The sequence below is a fragment of the Falco punctatus genome, assembly GCF_963210335.1.
Source record: "Falco punctatus genome assembly, chromosome: 2".
In the NCBI taxonomy this organism is placed as follows: domain Eukaryota; kingdom Metazoa; phylum Chordata; class Aves; order Falconiformes; family Falconidae; genus Falco; species Falco punctatus.
In genome coordinates, this window is record NC_137581.1 from 113454564 (window position 1) to 113474592 (window position 20029).

At 46.5% G+C, this 20029-nt stretch overlaps 1 protein-coding gene across 2 annotated transcripts in view; it reads right to left on the reverse strand.

The window, feature by feature from the left end:
* The window catches only part of GJA8 (gap junction protein alpha 8), a 40951-nt gene that overhangs the window by 13751 nt on the left and 7171 nt on the right, over positions 1–20029 (reverse strand). The window contains exon 3 of one of the 2 annotated variants that reach the window (XR_013925976.1): positions 5474–16571. The exons of the other annotated variant lie outside the window; for it this stretch is intronic. The gene's annotated coding sequence lies outside the window, so the exon portion shown is untranslated. Of the gene's footprint in view, positions 1–5473; positions 16572–20029 lie in introns of those variants that run through there. 2 annotated transcript variants of the gene reach the window in all.

Genomic DNA, 20029 nt, shown 5'->3' on the forward strand with positions numbered 1-20029 from the left:
GCGTATCCCTTTCTGGGCCTTATCTCTCTAATATAACGAGCCAAAACCCAAATCTGGTATGTAACTACATGGCTGTAGTCCATCTCTAAATTACATCCAGCTACTGTCAGAGACATTTCCCATTAACCTTCTATCTGCCATTTGCAAACACTATCTAAATATCAAACCCTGTCTGGCAAGTTGCAGAACAGCTTGCAAGATGCAGCTGATACAGAAACTGTGTTCAAGTCACTGATCGTTCGGTGTATGTTACCTTCATCGGAATGATCAGCGTGCCTTTCTTTGCTGTCACTAGGGTGCAGAGCCTTTAACACAGGGCACACTGAGTTTGCTGGACATTTCTGGTTTAGGGAAAACCTTTTCAAAAGGCACCACTGAGCTCTGGGGCACCAGCTCACTAGGGGCCCCTTCCCCTGAAGAAAATAGGCACAGAAAATGGCCTAAATGAAGGTGAAGATGGCCAGCGAGGGATTCCTCTTGTGCTGGGGCTACACAGGAAAGTAAGTGGTTGGTTTAGATGAGGATGAAGAGGAGAGGGCAGAGCAGGAGAAGAGCAGGAAGGGGACCTGATTCCCTCAAGCATGAGGGTAATGCTGGAAGGCAGGGCTGCCTTTGTCATATGGAAGCCATGGCTGTGAAAGAAAGGAGACCATAACACCAAAGGTCTAGAAGACTGGACCTCACGCGCAGCATGCTAGATTTGCTGAGTCTGCAAAAGAACAGCCACACTGACAGTGCCGGACTGATAACGGCCAGCACTTAGAAACTGTGCACCCGGCCCAGGATTTACGCTTTCATTAGGCAACCTGTAGAAGCGCCAAGTACTTCCATGCCAAAAACTGGTGCTAGAAAGAGTAGCAGCTAATGAGAGTAACACTGTTACAGTGACTTTTTTTGCCTTTGGGACTTCTCTTGCTTTCAAAGAACCATGGACATCTCCTGCACTTTTAAAATGTTATTTTGTTTGGAAAGAAGGTTACTTCATTGCTGACTTCTGGTCCTTTAGCTGCTTTGAGGCTGGTGACTGAGCTCTCATCTCTGGCACCACTGAGACTGTGAAGTCTCCACTGCAACTCAGCCTTTTGCTCAGAGAACTACGAGGTCACTTGGGGAATGAGGGATTTTTCATTCCAAACGGATTTCCAACACAGACATGATGTCAGGACAAGGCAGGGCCATGCTATTGAACAGCTCTGTTCATGCATGATAGCAGATTGTGCAATTATATAGCGCACAACCCTGGATAACGATACCTCTCCCTCAAACAAAGTTATCTTCTCCTGATCTGCTTAGCTAGAAAGTGGCACATGCTTCCTGTTCTTCTGCTGAGCACACAGACCTTTCGCTCATGGCTGAAGCTGAACACCAGATGTATTTGGGCTCCCTACAAGAAGCCGAGAGCTTTACCCAGCACTCTTGCTTGCTAGGCACTACCCAGCTCAGCAGGCCCCTGCTCTCCAGCAACATGTGTCTTTGTCCATCCCAGAGCCAAAGCCATCTATCTGCCTGATCGCCAGGACCACAGTCTCCCAGATTTCATTTTCTCTCTGCCACCTACTGGTCTCAGACATCACGTAAATGTAGCTAGCCCTGGGCAAATCTTTGGGCAGAACTCGCCAGGTCCCTGCAAGGCTGGTAAATGTCACTGTCCACATTTTAAGGGCAGAACACTGAGATTTTTCCAGGACTCTCTCAGAGCCCTCCAGGCACTGGGGGATATAAATTGCTGAGGAATAGATTTTGCTAGGAAATTGCAAACAAACCATATATAAAAAAGAGAGGGAGGAAGATACAAAGCAGCAAGAAGGAGGGAAATTGGGTAAGTATGTAAGTAACGGGAAGGTTTGGGCAAGAACACGTGAGACGAGGTGCAGGCAGGCTCGGATTGTGCTGAGCCTCAAGTGGGGGATAAATACTCATGGGAAAGGTGTTTTTAATTTAAGGGGTGGAACGAAACTAGACAATGAATAAAGATAAGCAGGGCAAAAGTGGAATGCCTTTCAATATCTGTTTAACTTAAATGTAGTTCTTCTCTGAAAATTACTATTATAAGAGGACCTGGGGAATTGCAGGCCAGCCAGCCTAGCAGTGATACCCAGAGAGATACTGGAACCAATTATGAAACAATCGATTTATAAGTAGCTAAAGGACAATAAGGTGATAAGAAACAACCAGCAGGGAATTTTGAAGAACAAACCCTGTCAAACCAGGCTAATTTCCTTCTTTGACTAACAGGCCTGGTAGATGAGGAGGAAACAGTAGATATAAAATACCTTGACTTTAGTGAACATTTAGAAAATATCTATATGCAGGCTCCCAAAGCGGCAAGCAAAGGCACCATGCAGAGGGTACACAGGCTGAAGTATCATAATCAGGGGTAATTATCAGGGCTTCACTTTCCCGGCTGGGAAGATGGTGTCCCTGAAGTTCTGCCTCCAGGGCTGCCCAGTATTTCCTTACATGTTTTGGACAACAGACTAGAGGACAAAACCAAAACGCTGGCAGCTGGGCTGGGGGGATGGCAGGTCCTCCTGAAGGCAGGGGGGCTGGGGTGTTCGGAATTCGAGAGGAACGTGAGGCACTGGAGAGCTGGGCTGCCCTCTGCAGAGGTGACTGCACCAAGAAAAGGCAACCGCATCGATACCAATCACAGACTAGATTGTAACCATTTCAGCAGCAGTGCAGCAAAGAAAGAGCTGGGATTGCACCGAAGATGAGTCTGTTAAGTGAGCTTCCCACAGAAAAAGACAGACCTAATTCTGAGATGCTTTAAGGGGAGTTTTGTGTATAAGGCAAAAGGAAGCAATTATTTTGTGCATTTACTCAAGACTGCTGAGCTCTCAGCAGGAACAGTGTGTCCGGTTCCAGGCACTACATTTTACAGGAGATGTAGACAAATTGGAGATACTCCAAAAAAGAACAACAAATGATAAGAGATGTGAAAAAACATGACTTATAAGGAATGGATAAAATAACTGAGTTTGTTTTCTCTAGGAAAAGAACAACAGGAGGGGAGGCATGATAACAGTCTTCCAGCACATAAACATTTGTTATAATGGGTGGAGAGACTAAGCAGTTGTCCTCTACGTTCACCAGAAGCAGAAGAAGAAATAATCAGCTTAATTTGCAATAAAAATGATATAGCTAAACATTAGAAAAACACTTTGCAATGGTAAGAATAGCAAAGCACTGCAGCACACTGCTTGGGGAGGCTGTAGAATCACAGGAGGTTTTTATGAAGAGGTAAACAAACATCTGTTAAGGATGATCTTACCTCATAAGCAGGAAAACAACTGGGGGGAGAGGGAGGCTTGCTGAGGTCTTTGGTTCTACGGTTTTATGTAGGGCCAAAGACCTAGAAGAACCTGGGAAATATATTCAGTTAAAAAAAATAAATAAATGTATCTTGTCACCAAACTTGAAAACTCAGCCTGGACATCCTGGGTTGTCTACACCACCTGGTGCAATGCTAAACTGGGGAGATACCAGCTTAGGTCTGTGAGCAGGTTGGCTGCATCAGCAAAGCACTCCACTTGAGTTAATTATCTCCTCTGGAGTAGGGCTAATTATCGGGGCAACGTGAAGCACAGTGGTGCTCTGCTGCTCCCCATGCTGGTGCTAGCTCAGTCCAGGCTACCAGAAGTATCTCCACACTGCAATGCAAGGAGGGCTGTCCTCGGGGAAGCTTCGGGAGGGTCACTGCTTTGTTCTTTGACTTCAGTGATGGCTCTGCACACGCATTTAGAGGTGTTTGCTCACTGTAACCACATTTCAACCCATTTATTTGCTCACTGTAGTAACTGTAAGATTAAATGCCATGGCTTATTTAGAGCGTTTCATCTGTGCATTGACACTAAACTTGAAAAACAGGGTGTGAGTGAACCATGGCACTTCCAGCAAGAACCTCTTTCTGCGTTCAGTTCAGTGCTGACCTTTCCAGAGACCCTAATTTTATCGGAGGGCAGGAGGAACAGGAGCCACCCACCTCATCCCAGTGCGATTGCGGGAGCAGGACCAGCACCGCAGAGCCGGGGAGCAGCCTCAGCCGCGCGGGCTCCCGCAGCCGCATCCACTAGCGGGCGGTGTGTTCTCATTCATGCGCCGTACAGCGCCGGAGGAGACCGAGGGATGCTATGGATGAAGAAGGCGGCACAGTGTGTCCGTACGCTGTATCTGAACCCTGCTTTTCTCTTCCCTCACCCCTCATTTCTTACGGTTTTTTTTCCCACAGACACAAAACTAAGGCAAAGCAAACACAGGAAAGTCGCTGTGATCCAGTAATACCTATTGTGACTATGATTTTTATAGTACTTTTACAACGGTTAAATAGATGGAGTTAATCTGATGTGAAGATCACTTGTATGTCAATGATTTTACCTGTAGAATCAGTGTAAAATTTGTTGACAATGCACTCTTTTTGCTAGTATAATCTGTATTTTCACTTGAATCTGCATCCCTTGTCCAGCAAATATTTCTCATGTGTACCAGCTGACCTGCATGATTCTCCCTTTAATAACAGCATGGTTAATAATAAAAACTGCATCGAGCTTACAAAGAATGTGTAAGGCAAAGGAGGTGAACTCTTACGTGTCAAAGGTAGGTGCTATGGTACAGCCAGGTACAGCTATTAGCACAGCCAGGGCTAAGAAGACAAGAACAGTCTTTTAGACATGTGATTTCATGGATCGGCATGATTTCACTTAAAACTTGACCAAACTATTTCTAGAAATACAGACCTTTGCAACAGTGTCTTGGTTAGAAATTGTAAGTTCTCATGCCAGTGCAGATGCTATTTCTGAAGAGGTGCACCAGGGAAGGGCCCAGAGCTTGCAGGCAAGGTGTAGCACATCCATCATGGAGCCATCATACACAAAATGCCTTTCCTCGGTCCCCATTTACCCTCCTCTTACCTGCCACTTTCTCTGCCCCCTGCCTAGAACCTACCACCTGGTCGGACATGGAGATGGAGCACATCAGCTGGAGGACATCACTGAGAAGATCTGAGAATAAAGGCACGCTGCGTACTGAGGTGGTCCATAGACTCCAGTTTCTCTCTGCATATAGTCTAGACTATGGCCCTTCCACCACTACTGAGATCCTCCTCAGAGAAACGGATTAACTGCTATCAGGAGTTGCAAGGTATCGGACCAGCTAGGGAACATGTTGCTTACAGCAAATCTGGACTATGTAAAGTGGATCCAGGGAAAGCAGTGACAAGCACCTGATAATACTTCTGGTAATAATTAATTGCTCCAGGCCTGCCAGTAAAAGAGGGGCTAATAATATCCCCCAGCCTCTTGAGGGGATGTCTCAATGTTTGTTTTATCAAGACTTCTTGTACAATCTCTTAACATCCTCAGGCACAAGGAGCTGGAAAGGACAAAGCTTCTGAAAGATCGGAGTGAGTGGGTATGTCTGGAAATGTCCCGTGTTGCCTCACTGTCCATGAGGTTTGTTGCCTTCCAGCCTCCTTTCCCCCTTCTTCTGGGCTCTTCTAATGCCACCGAGGCCTGCCGTGCTGAGTGGTGGGCTCAGGGCTCTCAGGAGCCTTGTCACCACCCACTCTCCACCTTTATCTCCCTGCTGTGATTTCCACACCGTGGAATGATGTGGCAGAGGTGCGCTGTGCGTACGAGGTGTGGAGGTGGCCCGGGAGAGTCCACAAGCAGGACAGGGGAGCGGTGGGGATGGCAAAGCAGGCTGTTATCTGTTCCTCCAGTCCTGAGAGATGTGCATACCTGCCCTGTACTTTGGCTGACCTCAGCTTCCCATTTCCCACAGCAGAGCATGTTCCCAGCCTCTCTGGGGAGGACATCCGTGGGGACAGTTCCTGTTTCCCTGCCCTTTCAGTCATTTGCCTTCCTGAGCCTGATACGATTGTTTCTTTGGGCACAGTGTAAAAGATGCCAGCAAGGAACGGAAGCCTCTCATGCCTCAGCAATTTATTAAGAAGAAAAGGAGGTTATTGAACTTGGAAGCTGTTGAGCAAGTGGTTCTCTTTTCCTGATCAAGAAGATAACCTGTCCATAGATAAATCATCCATCCAAAGGTCTTCAGCACTCTCTGGGACAACCTAGCCTCAAGTAATAAACAGCCGAGTGAAGGGAGGCAGGGATTATCTAGGTACAGACCTGCCAGAGCATACAGGTGATAGGGCTGAAGGGCTTCCCATTTGGAGACACCTATTGGGTGGTTTTTTTCTTCATCACTTTCAGCATACTTCAACCTCTTGAAGTCCTGTGACTGCTCAGTGAATATGTTATTCGTAAGAGCAATATGGTTTAAAGCATTATCAAGATCCTTGTAAGAGAAGCATTAAGACTCTTGCGGGGGGGCCTGTCCTGTGTCAGACCTGGAAAAACTTTTGGCAGCTTTTCTGTGGCCAGTCCCACCTTGGCACAGCAGCAGTCCATCCCCCTTCCCCAGGCCCTGCGCTACCAGGCCCCGCTGATTGATAAAGACTGTAATAATGAACGCAGCTATTCCTGCACATAGATCCTCAGCAAAACACAGGCATGTATTTCAGTGGCCTGTGTCTCCCCAGTCCCTGAAGCTCTGAAGGGAGGGCACGAACTCTAACATTGCTGCCGGCCGCCCTGCTTTGGCCCAGGGTGCAGCAGCTTTGGTGGGTTTCTGACCCCTCTGCTGCAGACCAGCTCCGCTGACCGGTGCTGGGCGTATTCAGCTGCAGCCCTGGCTCTTCCTTTCCAACGTCTGCCATCCTTTACAGAAGCACAATATAGAAGTCAAGTCCATTCTAATACATCCTTCTTAGCTGCACGCAGTTGTGGCATCCCCTTCCACTTTATATTCACCAAGGCTCTGCCTGCCCAGGGAACTACAGCTCTAAGACACTGAAAAAGATGCTGGGATGGTTGGTACGACTGAATGTTAAAATCAATGGCTAGAGCCCTGAGAAAGGCTGAGCGGGCAGAAGTGGGGTAAAAAGAAAAAGTATTACCTGCTCGCTTGTTTGTGATTGTGAATCGTAATTTCCTGCTTAACAATATTCAGTGTTTGTGACTCGGTGGTCTAGTAACTAGATTGATGATTTGGGGCTGCAACAGATAACCAGACAACCCTGGAATATAGGAGCACTGGTTATCTGAGCGCTAACCAAAGAAAAAAATAAACATAAGTTATTGCTTAGTTTAACACACGCTGATGTTGCTAACTCAAAAATGGCCTTGAGGCTTTTAAAATGTTCTAAACAGCTTCCTCATTTTGCAAATCTAAAAAAAAAAAAAATGAACAAAACCTGCATTTCACCTCATCCTGATGGGTAAAGTGATGGTAGAAATGAGAGGCTGGTAGCACACTGACTGATTCCCAGTTAACTGCAGTTATATGAAAGCAGAAGATCCAAAGTGGTGATGCAATGGTTTGAAAGACATGATGCTTTAAAAATCTTGTTTCCCAGCTCCAATTAGCATTCTGGGCTAAATCAACAAAAAGAAAGGATTTAAATAATAAAATATAAATAATCATTGAGAACTGCTTAAAAAAAATTTTACTAGGCATCAAAAATACACAACTCTCCAGTAAAGAAAGAATAGTGTAATTGAAAAAACACAACCAGATTTAAAATGGAAATGGGGGTGGCTTTAAGTAAGTAAAACACATATAACAAACAGTAAGAGGGCAGAAGCTGAATGTAAATTAGAAGACAGGAATTATTAAAAAATTATGATGGAAGTGAAAGGGAAGAAAAAAGACTGACAAAGCTATTTTTTTAAAAAGTAAATTAAGAACAAAATGAGTCCTAATCATGGTATTGATCTGTTATCAGATGGAAATGTTAGATTATTCAATAATAATGCAGACAAGCAAAATGAAATCAATAAATATTTCTATCCTACTGCTGGGAAAAAAGAAAGTAGATGATGAAGACATTGTTGATGACATTTCCATTCTTTCTCCTCAGAGGAATTAAATACCACCTACTACAATCAGGCATTTTAAATCAGCAGGACTGGATACCTTGCACTGAAACTTCTTTTTTTTTTCGTGTTTGTTTGTTTGTTTGTTTTTAATAAGCTGCATAGCATGTCTCTGCACTATTCATGTTGATTTTCTGTACTTCTTGGTGCAATGGTTAAGTCCTGAAGGAGAAGAAAACCCATAGTCTGGCATTTTGTAAAGACTATGTGGAAGGGCATAATTATTTTATAATTATCTCATAACTGTAATTACTCACAGGTAACTACAGACCTGTGATAGGATCTCAGACCTGAACTAAATAATAAAGTGGCTAACAGGGAACACGGACTAAAAGGAGGGAAATATAACCAAAGGCAATCAACACGAGTTTATAGAAAACTCACCTCATCAAAGTGTGTTAATACTTTTCTCTGAGGAAGTTGCATGTAGCATTGCTAAGTGTAACAAAGCTGGTACAATATACTGAAGATCCTGGAAGGCAGTTTCCCTTCTATCACACAGCAATTTGATTAAAGAACTTGCTTGACATACATATAAGATAGCAGTCATTAAAGAGATTATAAATGACCTATCAGGCTGGTCCCAAAACACAACTGAGAACTAGAAGGGACTGTTTTGTTTATAGCATGTTTGTGCACGATCCTGGAAGCTGCTTGGCATCGCAATATTTTTAGTGAATAACCTGGAAGAAAACATCAAATATTTTGCAAATGTCACCAAGTCCAGGAGAGGGATGAATCACGAGAGGGGACTGCTGATCTAGAGCAGCCCTGATGGCACAGTGAGTTGGGCAAACACAGAAAGGGTTTGCTTTAGCACAAGGAAGGGCAGCCTTGCACGCCCACGAGGAGATCGGCTGTAGCTCTGCTGTTGGGAACTTTGTCCCGGGAAGCAGTGACTCCGCAGAGGACTCTGAGCTCAGGGTAGTTCAGGAGCTGCATATGAGCTCACAGGGCCACACGGTGCTCAATAGGGCTAACGTGACCCTTGGATGTACACGTAGAGGCAAAGTGTGTACATGTATCACCGCAGTCCTGCCCGGTTTATTCTCCAGTTTTCATGACAGTCCTCTGCTGTCAAAATCTCCCCATTATGTGTTCGCCATTATCCCTAATTCAGCAAATTAGGAAAAGAGCTTTTGTTTTCTGGTTCAAAAGTCAGCTTACTTTAATGACTAGCTTGCCAGCTAGAATGGCAAAGGTACCCGCCAGGACTGTCTTCTCTCCTCGTACTGATCATATGAGATCTTAGATCTACATGTGGGCTGCTAGTGTGTAATTTTAAAGGCTGAAATCTGCTCATCTCTAGTCCAGCTCCCAAAAATAATTTATGATCTGAAAGTGGTGTCATGAGTGGCGATGTACAGCATCATCCTGAGGATTCTGGCTCATACATTTGATAAGATGGTCCCATCTATGAGCAATGTCTCATCTTATTCCTGGGAAGATAGCACCTATCTTTGCTACCCATATAAGGGAAGCAGTTTGAAGGACACAGGCAAGACCATGTGAGAAGCAAACGTCAAGCAAGAAAACTAGAATTACCACAAAGCAGAACAAGAATAGCAAAAACCACTCAGCAGAACACAAAGCAACAAAGACACTGGCAGAGCACCATCCACATGTGCCAAAGGACAGCTCACAGATGACTTGAACGTAGATCCTGCCTCTTTCAAACTTAATACAGACGATGCTCCACAAAGCACCTAAGTGCATTTGTATCAAAGGGTACCACGATCAGCACTTGAGCTGTCTATAGCAGACCCGTATCTGTCCCGCATGAGGGTGCCAGCACGTTTGCTGTAACAAACATGTAAACATCATCTGTAACTGTAAACAGCATCTCCTGCTTGTTACTGTACTGTTTCAGCTCCATTTATTGGACTACAAATGCCAGTCCTGGCGAGCTGTCAATGAACCTACAAAGACTTATGAACAACCGGCCACCAACCACGTACCCAGACTAGACCCGAAAATACAGACACTCCAGCAAATTCTCTGGGATGCTATTTGCTGCATACACTGTCATGCCTGTCGAAAGCCATGTGACTCCTACAAGTAGATTTTAATTTAGCTGGAAATTGACACTTGCATTAACAGGTCTCCCTGATGCCAAAGACTTTAATCGCTGGTGACTAAAAGGTCAAAGGCTGGAACCACTTCATTTCCTGCAAACTAGTCCAGTGATGTTATACTCCGTGAATGTATTGCCTAATCTGCCAAAGCATGGCAAACATGGAAATGTCCTAGAAAACATCTGTCCTGGGAAAGGCAAAGGCTGCCAAGGAATTAAGGAAAGGGTATTGATTTCTTCTTTTCAAGAAAGGATGCCTGGGCTTGCTTGGGCAAAAAGGCAAGCAAGGGGCAATGAAAGTCTTCTTCATGGAACAACAAAACAAAATAAATAATGTAGGCTTTCTGTTAGTGCAGGGAAGAGGGCAGGCTCAGGCTGGGACTTCTAGAGGCAGCATTTAATCTAGCTTGCGTCCCTCAGAGAGAAGATAAAACTGCCATGGAAGGAAATCTGTGAAGATGCCAAGTGCTTCTGATGATCCAGGCCCAGCTCTCCGTTTTAGGGAAGGCATTGAACCGTGACAAAAGTTTACTTGGTTTGGTTGTACGTAGACCACACATCCCCGACCTGTGGAAACCACTGCCAGCGACTGGGTCTGAGCCCCGGAGGACTGCGTTTATCCAACAGCACTCGGGGTTCCAGCAGCTGTGTGTTTGATACAGTAAGGGGAACGGGCTTCTCGGGAAGGATTTCTACCCAGGCAGCAAAGTCTTCTTGCAGCAGGGACTGGGAGTTCTTTTTGAGTCATTAACTCAGCTGTTTCGCACAGCAATAAACCCTAGATAAGGAAACAGCCAAGAGCAGTTACCAGAGAGGGGTGGGGTAGAACAGAAGTCCCTGCCTCAGTTCCTGACAAAACCCTGCACTTTTACTCCCCACAATTAGATATCCACCGCAGTGGCGCAAGTCATCCGTGAGCAGAGGCAGCCCTGGTACCATTGGATACCAACCCAGGCAGTGGGGTCATGGCATGTTTCTGGCAAGAGCCATCAAAGCCAAAAGCTCTAAGGACTGGAGAAAATCTCCTGGGGCCTGACTGTGCAAGCACAGCCGTCCCGACCATGTGCTGGCTTGCAGTGATAACATTGTGTGCTGAGGTTGGCATGCAATCCAGGTGAAGTCACAAGAGGAAAAGCTTCCCACCCGTGTGGCCTCAGCAGTCACATCCACAGCTCCTCGCCCGCTTACCGCCCCTCACCACACTCCACCCAGCTAGCCCTCCAGCACCACAGGGATCACGCTGCCCTGCCTGGCTTTCTTCTGCTGTATTGGGGTAGGGCTGGCTCTCAAGTGGCCATTGTGTTTCCTAGGAAGTTGATTACAGCAAGTACCTGCTCATACCAGCTGTGCACAAAGGCTTAGAGCCTCTGCTGGTGCCTATTAATATCGCCCCAACCTCCATCTGCATCAGTGCTCATCTTTCCAGCACTGTTCTTGGCAGTTTCTAATGGTATATTGCACCATCAACTCTTCCACATGCACACTCTTGGCTTCCAATAAAGTTTAAGTCTGTGGGGAATAAGGTAAGAAATGAAGCAAAACTCTGGCATCATGGCAATATAGTTTTTCCACAAAAAAAATTTAAACGTCTACTGCAGAGGAAGGAAAGAACTCATCTTGTTTGGCTCAGAAATATCTAAGAATACTATACGTAGGAAAACCACAGAAGTATAGCCAATATACACAGAAGAAATATAGGATACTAATACAAGGAAAATAGGGACCTGCCTAGTGGCTGAGGGAAAGGCTGTGGATGCTGTCTACCTGGACCTTAGTAAAGCCTCTGACACTGCTGCTCACAGCATTCTCCTGGAGAACCTGGCTGCCCTTAGCTTGGACAGCTGTGCTCCACGCTGGGTTAAAAGCTGGCTGGACAGCAGAGCCCAAAGAGTGGTGGAGAATGGAGTTACATCCAGCTGGCGGCCGGTCACAAGTGGTGTCCCCAGGGCTCAGTGCTGGGGCCAGTTCTGTTTATCAATGATCTGAACAAGGAGGGGATCAAGTGCACCCTCAGTCAGTCTGCAGATGACACCAAGCTGGGGGGGAGTGCTGATCTCCTTGATGGCAGGAGGCTCTGCAGAGGGATCTGGACAGGCTGGACCGATGGGCCAAGGCCAACTGTATGAGGTTCAACAAGGCTCAGTGCCGGGTCCCGCCCTTGGGTCACAACCACCCCACCAGCGCTGCAGGCTGGGGCAGGGGGCTGGGAAGCTGCCTGGTGGGAAAGGGCCTGGGGGTGCTGGCTGGCGGCTGGGCAGGAGCCAGCATGTGCCCAGGGGGCCAAGGCGGCCAACAGCATCCTGGCTGGTATCAGAAACAGTGTGGCCAGCAGGACCAGGGCAGGGACCGTCCCCCTGTGCTGGGCACTGGTGAGGCCGCACCTGGGATCCTGTGTTCAGCTTTGGGCCCCTCACTGCAGGAGGCACGTTGAGGGGCTGGAGCGTGTCCAGAGACGGGCAACGGAGCTGGGGAGGGGTCTGGAGCACAAGGCTGATGAGGAGCGGCTGAGGGAGCTGGGGGTGCTCAGCCTGGAGAGGAGCAGGCTCAGGGGGGACCTTATCGCTCTCTGCAGCTGCCTGACAGGGGCTGTAGGCAGGGGGGGTCGGTCTCTTCTCCCAGGTAACAAGGGACATGACAAGAGGAAACAGCCTCAAGTTACACCAGGGGAGGTTTAGATTGGGTATTAGGAAAATTTCTTTATGGAAAGGGTGGTCAAGCATTGGAAGAGGCTGCCCAGGGAGGTGGTGGAATCACCATCCCTGGAGGTGTTTAAAAAACATGCAGATGCGGTGCCTAGGGGCATGGTTTAGTCCAGGGCGGTCCTGCGTTAATGGCTGGACTTGATGATCTCAGAGGTCTTTTCCAACCTAAATGATTCTATGGTTTTGTTTTATAGTGTTCAAGGCTTAAGGTTTGAAATATATGACAAAGCCATAGATGATAGTATGCAAAGGAATGGCTTGGCTTGGCCAGAGCAGAATTAAAGCAACACTGATAAGTGACAATCAATACCTCTTATCACCGAGTACCTCAGCGGGCACTAATGAAGCCTCATTTACTCTGGGATATCACTGCAGCATAATCCAATAAAAGGGTGAACCAAACACTCCTGAGTTCAGGTGAGAGGCCCACATCCAGCCCATGCCCTCTTCTCCCACTGGAGATGGTGGCTGGTTGCTCCTGCTGGGCACTCTGACTTCTCCCACCCTGCACGAGCGGAGAGCCAGGCCCACGGGTGCCACCGCAGGCAGTGGAACAGGGCTCTGGGATGAGGGGCTGGTGGCAGGGTGCAGGTGGTGGCAACTGCCGTTTGAAATGTTGGTGCTCACCTCCACCATCCTCAGTGGTCTTTGAGTGGCAGAGGTGGCTGTCGATGTCACGGAGTGGGAACAGGGTACACGGTTGTATGAGACACAGAAATGAAGGGGGAGCAATGCTGCTTGCTGGAGCAATAGCATTTGAAACTTAAAGAAGGAGAGTGATGCAGTTTGGCTGCGTGCACAGGGCAGGGTGAAAAGGAGCGATGCCTCGGGTTGAGAGGGGATGCCTCCTGCTCTGGCCCTGAGGCCCCAGCTCTCAGCCCCACAGCTGCTAACAGCGAGCCAGCTTCCAACTGCAACGCCAGAAAGAGCGGCTGTGATCATCTAGACCCACACCTTCAAAAACTGGAGGCCGAAGACTTGGAAGAAATCCTTCCCATCTCTGCAAGGGTCCACTTTCTGACAAGAATCCAGGCACAATTTAAAAGCCTCCTGTGGAGGAGCACCCACAACCCTCGGGGAGTTTTTCTAGTGGTTAATTACAGACAATGTTAAAAAACCGTGCTTTTTCTCATATGACATTTTTTGCCCCCCCAGTTTCAAATTCCAGTTTTTGGATCTTACTAACCTTCACTCTGCTAGGCCATAAAAAGTGTGTTCCTCATGTAAACATATAGAGAGAGACGCTGAAAAAAGTTAGCCTTCAGCTTTCCCTTTCCCCTTCAACTCTTTGACCTCTTTCACTGGAAGGCACACTTCCAACTCCCAGCACCCTTGGACATTGTCCCTGAAACCTCTCCCGTCCAGGAACCACCAACAAAAGCACCAAACAGAGTACATGGGAAGTGACTGTGCTAGCGCGAAATGACACATGCACTCAACTTCTAGAGCTATTCATCTTGAAGTCACTTACCGAAAGCTGCGTGAGTTCCCCCAGATACAGCATCATCCTGGAATTTTGTCGTCAGCCAGTGAGCTGCACCACCCCCACTCCTTCTCTGTCACTGCTTCCCGAGACAAACTTGCCAGCCGATAAGCATAGCCTGTATTCCTTATTCTTCGACATGTGACTTACAGCAGCTAATGTTATGCTTGGCCCCATCTTTCTGAGCAATCCCGACTATTACAGTAACGGGTTTTTTTGCTAGCTTACTGATTTTTGAGTCATTCCTACTGATCAATGACTATTTTGCTGTCTTCCAGATCATTGATAGGAGAGTTCAATAGCATACAGCCACAAATGACCAACTTTGCGATGCTTATTCCCCCTTACAATTACACGTCTCCATCCATTTGGAGGACCAACACATTTCCTGTAAGGTTCTAATGTCTGCGTTGCAAGAAACAGCAACAACAAAAATCTCTAAAAGCGCTATACCAGCACTATTTATTCCTGGCTCAATCTACCTCGTGTAATTTCATTGTAAGTGCTTTAAGGTAAAGTTACTGTTTGATACATGTTTCCGTAGGACCTATTACAAGTGGGGGCCTAATAAAGCAGCAGCAGTCTTCCTCTCCGGCTGGGATGAAAGCAAGCTTACACACATGCTTAACCTCACCGTGTCAGAGGAGCTAGGCTCAATGCATACTGAAATGCAGACTTTGTTTTTGCAGGACTGGGCACCAGGAAGATGCATAGCATGCAACAGGGAAGGAGAAACAGGAGATTAGACAGTCAGAGCTTTTCTTTATACTGTTGTAAATACAAGCCTCTTCTCACATCTTCTTTTCAGTTTTTTAAATACACAAATATGGGACTGCATTCCCATGGCTGGTTGCCTCAGGAGCAGTACACAAATTACACAAATTGCAAATAAGCAAATATACAGATTCCTTGACTTCCAAGGGAGTTTTGAAGATTAGCTGCTTAACCCCTAATTACACCAACACTGGCTGGCTAATGAATGATGTGAGACAACACCCTTGGCTCATGAGATTCGTGATTAAAAAAAAGGTGCGTTATTCCATTCCAGGCAGGAGAAGGGCTCGTGGGTCTGGCGTCTTACTGTGCAGATTTCCCATCTGCGACAGAGTCCCAGTAGTCTGCATCTCCAGGAACATCTGACCTTTCATGTTTTATTGTAGGATCACTGTACGAGAAGGTATGAAATCCAATGGCTTTGCTCGGTGTAAACAAAGGGTCCAAGTGATGCATGCTTCCTGGAGAGGCACTTTGCCCCACTGTCATAGCTGACTAACGTGAGAAAAACCTACCTCCAAGACAATTTCACTAGAAACCTTCCTAGAAGGTTTCCTGCATCATCCAAATGGTTTGCTCACCTGTGTCAGCCCAAGGAGGAAGCTAGCATGCTCCTGCCTGCTCAGGTCTGGGGTTTCTGACTGGGAGCACAGGTGTGGTTACAGGGTGAAACAGAAGACATTGCTGTCAGGAAACACCAGCTCTTGCAACATGCTACTGGGTATCAAACATCTAGTAACCTTTGCTTTAGTCTCTCAACTAGGACCAGGAAATACTGAGCAGTGTCTTACAAGCACTTCCAAGCATCAACACACTGCATGCTCTGCACCCCAGGGTACAGCTGTGGCCTGTGGTGACAGACCCATGAAGAATTTTAACTTTATTTTTAAGAGCCTGCGTGCCAGGAGTGGCTTCAGAGACCCAAGCTGCAGTACCATTGCAGTTCAAGCTTGCAAGAAAGGTGGGGATAAACAGAACATCCACGACTACTGCATACAGCACTTGCCTTGTGATCCACAAAGTAAATTAGCAAATACATCCTTTGGTCATATCTTCCTTCACGTTACATTTGGGAATATGGAGTTACTCAGAGATCTGATACAGAAGATCTGACCACGCTAGAGCCACAGCCCCCTGCCCCCCAGATGAATTCAGGATAGTTATCTAGGGGATAAATTCTGATCTCATTGAGTTGGGAGAGTGCAGCAGAACGTGGGGACCCATCATTTGTGTACTTGCCCCCACAGCGGCCCTTAGCCTAACTAGCTGAAAAAATACAGTATTTATGGAGTGTATTCAATGGTTGGTATATTTTTCAATTGTACAAAACACTGCCAATACTTCTCCCACCTTTGTCTAATTATTTTCTTCCTCTTTCCATCTTCCTTTTTGGTTTTGAGTCCTTCCCCTTTCTGCCTCCCTCAGCTTCAGCTTGACTGGGCTTTCATTTCTTCTTTACCCCATGACTCTGTCTTCAATACCATCTTCTTGGACGATCCACACCAGTAGCACTGGGCACTCCTGCCCCCCCCCCCCCCCCCCCCCCCGACTGACGGGCTTCACGCCCCTCACAAAACCATATCCCAGTAGTATTAGGCCTGTGTATGGGAAAGCAGATATCTCCTGATTACTGTTAGATCCTTACAACGTCGTACGGGAAAAGCCTGTTTATAGCCTGGAGCCTGCAAAGACTTCTGGAATTTGAAACGCTTTCTCCTTCCATTTTGAGGGCAAGCAGCTGAAGAGACCAGGAATCCTGCCTCCCCTCACAAATGTCTTGCCATTCCAAATATCGACCTTACCTTTAGATCTTGTAGCTCAGCAAATGTACTATCATATATCCCAGTGTTTACCCAGCCTATGCAACCTGATCGGCCACCTATATTGAAGGGGGCGATTAATGTCTAAGACCGGATGGGAGGTGACCTTCCACGCAGCCATGATATATTTTTGGAAGGGCAAGGCAAGGTCGGAAGGGCTTACTAAACTCTTTGATCATGTAAGCTCCTGGTTACCAAATAACCACCAGTATCCTTTCCATGCACCCTTCTCTCACCATCCACAGCATCCCAATCACTCGACATGAACAACCAGGAGGCCACAGTTTGAAAACTGCTACTTCTAAGCCCTCCGCAAAAAAGTTGCAAGAGAATCTACTAAACTCGTGGATTTCTCATAGCTTCTCTCATTCCCCTGTCAGGTGTTACTTTCACATCTGCTGCTGCTAACTAGCCTCATTTTTAGCAAAGCACGGCAGGAGCTAAAGAAATCTAAATCTGGTAGAGTTACAATATCAGAAATACTCCCCCACTTTCATTATCTCTATGTCCCGCTTTTTATTTTCTCTATTCCCTTTTTCTTCTCCTCCTTTCTTTTTTGCTGGCACAGTGAACTGTCACACTGGGTCCACAGCAGACGTGAGCTGCTCAGCGCTGGACGCAGGAGCACCTCAGCTAGCAGCTCGTATCCCCTCACTGCCCCACTCTGGACAAAGAGTGGGGCTGGCTGGTGCTGGGTGCCTCAGAAAGGCACCAGCAGATACCAGCACCCTTAAGGGACGTCACATAGGATGTCCATGGGAAAACACTGACCGAAGGCATGGCTTCAGGAGGGCATGGGTATCTCACACCTATCTGTAGCAGGGTACCCATCTCAAACCGGGACACACTACCTTGCTGTCTTTCCTGATCTAAGTACATAATGCAGGGGGCAGGTGTCAAAAAGTGCTCCAGGGGAAGAAAAAAAAAAAAAAAAAAAAAAAAGCAAGCAAGCCAGACTAGTGGTGACATGGCCCAGCAGGCCACTAGTCAGGACATTTTACTAGAGTGTTGGGGAGGGGGGAGAAAGAAGTAATGTTCAACACTCTCCATTTGACCTCAAGTGCCTTGGGCAAATGGCTCTGCCCTTCAGGCTGGAGCACATCTTAGGATGAAATTCACTTTAATCTGACAAGGAAGTTCTTTAAAATTTCAAAAAATGATAGCGAGACAGCTAGATAAAGTGTGACTATAAGTCAGACATGAGGAAGCACCATTCCACTTTTTGCCACCCTGACAGCTTAGCCTAACAATACGTACACTTCATTTCATACGCTCTGCTGATCCACTGAGCAAACTTCAATGTCATAGCTGCCTCCACCCCTGCAAACAGCGGATTTCAGCATGAGGAGGCTAGGTGCTACTTCCCATCCTCCAAGAAAAGATGTTAAATCTGGTTATTTACCTTCTGGTCTTTGACACTGGCCACAACACTTACCTTCTCCACCCACCCTGCGTCGTGCCCACTGGATCCGGCATGCCCTCCCTGAAAACCTGTATGAGATCAGGTCCTGCCAGAGAGACAGACAGAGGGACAGCTTCCTTACAGACCCCGGTGGACTGAAGCAAGGACTAGATACGAAGTTCCTCAGGCTACTACCAAATGCAGACTGGGGGAACATTACTGACAGATACCACAGACTTCTAAGGTGAGGTGGCATCAGCAGTGTAGGGAACACAGATACTGGTCTCAAGAGCTAACAGCGGGTGCCAGGTGGCATACTGGTACACAAATACCTTAATAATATTCAGCTGCCTAACTCCTAGGTGGGCAGATAATCTGTTCATTTCAAGGGGAACTAGGTGTTTAGTGTCTTCAAGGTGGTGTGCTCCTGATCCTGCCTAGCATAAAGATTTCCTAGCAAGAAAAAAAAAAAAAAAAGTTGAAACACAGGGAAAGAACTTCTGAAGGCTTCAAAGAGGTATAAAGGTGAGCAAGCTCTGCAGAAAGAGTCAGTGAGTGGTTAAACACCACTCAGGAAAACGGCAAGTGTGAGGAGATAGCAGACAGCCATGAAATGGGGACAGAGTCCAGGTGGAGAGGCTGAAACCTGGTGGAGAAGCCACAGAAGGAATATGAAGCTGAAGGATGACAAGAGTAAAGCAGCAGCACCTGGGAGGCAGGAGGCTGGGGACTGCAAGCAGTACTGTGTAACTGAGGACAGCCGACCTTTTCACACAGTGCAGGCAAAAAGTCAGGTTTTACAGGAAAGACTGGTGAGATTTGACAGGTCCATATGCAAGACAGAGCTTGGACACAGCAAAATGTGCAGTAATATGGATGTCACTGTCAGGGAGAACAGTGGAAGTGCTGGGGGTGATGAAGAGAGGTGGTCCTGGGAAAAGGCCCAGACTTCCCACACATAGAGTTCCAGATGTTGGTAGGGGATGATGGAAGACTGGAGAAATGGGAAGATGCTGGAACAAAGAGGTGGTAGTACAAGATGTTGGACAGAAACAAGAGAGAAAGAGCAGAGGGGAAGAACAGTTCAAAAGCGCAGGGAAGATCAAAGCTGGTGGGGAAAAAATAAAACACTTCTAAAGGTGATTGGGGCACTACTAGATATTCCTGTGATAACAACCTTTGGATTATGATATTGAAAATAAACTTCAAGGTATCCAAGCAAGTATTGGAGATGAAGAACTTGGCAAAGACCATGTGAATACAGGAATGCAGAAGGAGTTTGTTCCATTCTGCAAGTTCGCAGCATGTGGAAGTGATTACAGGGATGGTTACAAGTGCTATATAAGAGATACAGGATAGTAACATCCAATGGATAACATTGCACAGAGTACAGCTGTAGCCAAAGAACTAAAAATTATGCTGAGAGCTTCATAAGCCTATTTTCTGAATAAGGTGGAAGAGGAAAACAGCAAGTCAAATTGAAACTTTTCATTGATTTCACTGGAAGTTTCTGTTGTTAATGACAATTACTTCCTCTAAAGAAGTCCGTTGTTTCACCTTTTATCATTTAAAATAGTTGGACCCATGAAGCTGAAATCAAACCTCCAGCCACAAAAAAAGTGGAGGATCTTGATCGTAAGGTCTTCGATAAAATCTTCAGAAGCTTTTCCTCCAGCAAGGAATTTTAGCGTCATGACTTTTCTCTCCAATTCAGGAAGAGGGACACTAAGTCTAAGATCCATTTGAAAAAAAAAAAATTAAAAGAAAGAGGGGAAAAAGCAATCTTAAACATCCAAATTTCTCACTCAGAAGGAAAATTCTTCTTTCCAGACAG